This window comes from Mus musculus, chromosome 2 (assembly GCF_000001635.26).
Source record: "Mus musculus strain C57BL/6J chromosome 2, GRCm38.p6 C57BL/6J".
In the NCBI taxonomy this organism is placed as follows: domain Eukaryota; kingdom Metazoa; phylum Chordata; class Mammalia; order Rodentia; family Muridae; genus Mus; species Mus musculus.
In genome coordinates, this window is record NC_000068.7 from 173,460,068 (window position 1) to 173,463,188 (window position 3,121).

The following is a 3,121-nucleotide window of genomic DNA, read 5'->3' on the forward strand; positions in this document are numbered from 1 at the left end:
TTTCCTTCTCAGTATGTAAGGATGCTTTCATATACATAAATCAATCAAGACTACAAAAAATTGCATGATCATCTTAATAAATGCAGAAAAGGCCTTTGACAAAGTTCAACAGCCCTTCATGATAAAAATCCATGAAGAAACTAGAAAGAAAGAAACTCCTTCAACATGATAAAAGCTATTTAAGACAAGCATGTACTTCACATGGAAAGCACTCAGGTTTCTAAAGTCAGTAACAAACACGGGTTTCCACTCTCTCCTGTTATTCAGTATAGTGCTTGAAGACTTAGTCAAAGCAATAAGGCAAGATAAAGAAATAAAAGGAACACGAATAGAAAGAAAACAAAACAAAACAAAAAGTAAAATCGCCTGGACCCACAGACGTCACAACCTTGTACCTAACAGGCCTCAAGGACTCCATCAGAAACCATTCAGCTCTCATGCATTCTTTCAACAAAGTAGCAGGGTACAAAATCAAGATACAAAAAGCCAGTAACTTCTCTGTATACCAACTGACCAAGAATGAAACAAGATTTTAAAAATATCACTCACAGAAGTCTAATAGAAATAAAACACCTAATGAAATTCCTCTGCAACAAAAACTTTCCGTCACTGAAGAAACAAATGGAGGAACATCCTACAGAGTGGAAAGATGTCACCTGTTCACGCAACCCTCACAGAAATGCCAGTGCTGTTCTTGACAGAAACAGAAAACAAAAATCCTAAAATTCACATGGAAGCACGAGACATCCAAACAGCGAAAAGGATCCTAAATAGAAAGGGCAAGGCCGTGGGTACCTCAGTGCCTGATTTCAAATTATACTACAAAGCCATAGTAACAAAAATTACAGCCCAACAAAGCATAGGCTAGGTAAGTAGACTAGAAGACCCAGGAAGGAAGCCATTCAGATACAGTCTCCTGGTTTTCAGTGGAGCTGTCAAAATATGCACTGGAGAGAAAGCAGCCTGTTCAAAATGCTGGGAACCTGGTGTGTCTGCAAAGGGGAGACCTGGAACCCTAAAACATGAGGAAAACACCTCACAATGCAGGGAAGGCAAGGGCTGTCCTTAAAAGACCCCAACAGCAAACATTAGCTAACAAAGTTTAGTTTAATTGCATCAAATTAAAAGATTTTGCACAGCAAAGGAAATAATTACCAGAGTGAAGAGCCATCTTAGTGGGTAGCACAAAGTCTTTGCCAGCCTTACATCTGATAGATAATTAGCATCCAGAATATTACCAGAGTGAAAGGCCATCTTAGTGGGTAGCACAAAGTCTTTGCCAGCTACACATCTGACAGATAATTAGCATCCAGAATATACAAGAAACTCAAAGCATTAAACAACCCCCCAAAATAACTTGGATCATCTAATAAACAAATGAGCCAATTAATTGAACATAATATTTCTCAAAGAAGGAGGAGGAGGAAGAGAAGGAGAAGGAAGAGCAAGCTGAGGAGGAGAGGCAGTGCAGAGCCAGTTGTGGTGGCACACACTTTTAATCCCAGATCTCAGTAGGCAGAGTTTAGTGGATCATTGTGTGAGTTCAAGGCCAGCTTGATCTATACATCAAGTTCTAGGACAGCCAGAGCTATGTAGAGAAACTCTGTCTCAAAAACAAAGAAGTGTACATTGTCAATGAGCATATGACAAGTATATCTAAGCCATCAAGGAAAGAGGAATTAGAACTATACTGAAATTCCATCCCATTCTAGTGAGAAAGGCTACCATCAAGAAAACTAACAGGAAATGCCCATGAGGATGTAGGCAGTAAAGAGCCAGCACGGATTAGCTTTAACTAATAACTCAACAAACGCTAGATTCCCGTAGGACAGAGTCTCAAATGAGTAGCTGTAGATCAGGCTGAACTGTGGATGTGTCTGTGGGGATTCTCTTGATTGTTAATGTGGGAATACCCAGCCTACTATGGGCGGCACTATTCTCTATGCAGGATACCCTGAACTGTATGAGTGGAGAAAACTTGGTAAGGCACAGCAAGCAAGCAAGAAAGGATCTGTCCATTTGTTTCTCTCTGCTCTGAACTGTGGATGTGAGGGAACTAGCTTGAGTTCCTGCCTTGACTTTACCTCAGCAATGAACAGAAACCTGGAATGGTGAGTCAATAAACCTTTCTCCCTGAAGCTGTTTTTGGTACCGGTATTTATCAGAAGACAACAACGAAAACAAAAAAGTAAAACAAGCAAACACTAGAACAAAGTCCTTCCACACTGTTGATGGGAATCTAAGCTAGTGCAGCTAATGTGAAACCAGCTTACAACTTTATCAAAAACTAAATAAGCCAATTGATGGTGGCTCGCCTTTAATCCCAGGATTCAAGAGGCAGAGACAGGTGGATCTCTGTGAGTCTGAGGCCAGCTCGGTCTACAGAGTGAGTTCCAGGACAGTCAGGGCCATACAAAGAACTCCTGTCTCAAAAAAACAAAACAAACAAACAAAAGCTAAACACCATATAATCCAGCTGTACTATTTGATCATATACCTAAAGGTCTCCCAGTCAACAGTCCACGGAGATGCCCACACAGCCATCTTTCCTGTGGTTCTTGTCATTTTAATCAAGGTACAGAGAGAAGTGGCCTGGATGCCCACCAACAAGAGAGTGGATAAAAGAGATGTAACATGTCCTTGAGGATTGTAATTCAGCTATCATGAAAAATGAAACTATGCAGAATAAAACTGAAGGTTGTTGAGTTGCATGAAATGAGATGATAGTCTCAGAAACACCAAGACAGCAAGTGTGAAATCTAGACTGAAAATACAGTAGAACAGAGGGTCAGCCATTGGGGGGAGGAAGGGGAGCAACAGGAAGTAGCAGGGAGAAGCGGGAAGTAGCAAGGAGCACCAGGAAGTAGTGGGGAGCACCAGGAAGTAGTGAGGAGCAGCAGGAAGTAGTGAGTAGCAAGACAAGGTGATCCGAGGTCAATGTGAACGAACAAAGCAGGTGATGTGCATGTGTGAGAATTGTGGAACCTGTTTCTGCTATCACTATGCCAGTTTCCAAAGCTGGTTTGGCACAGACAGTAAATAGCTAGGCACATCAGACATGGTAGAGTTCAGTCTTCAAAGCTGTGAGGGAAAAGCAGCTGAGATTTCAGATGTGGGGAAC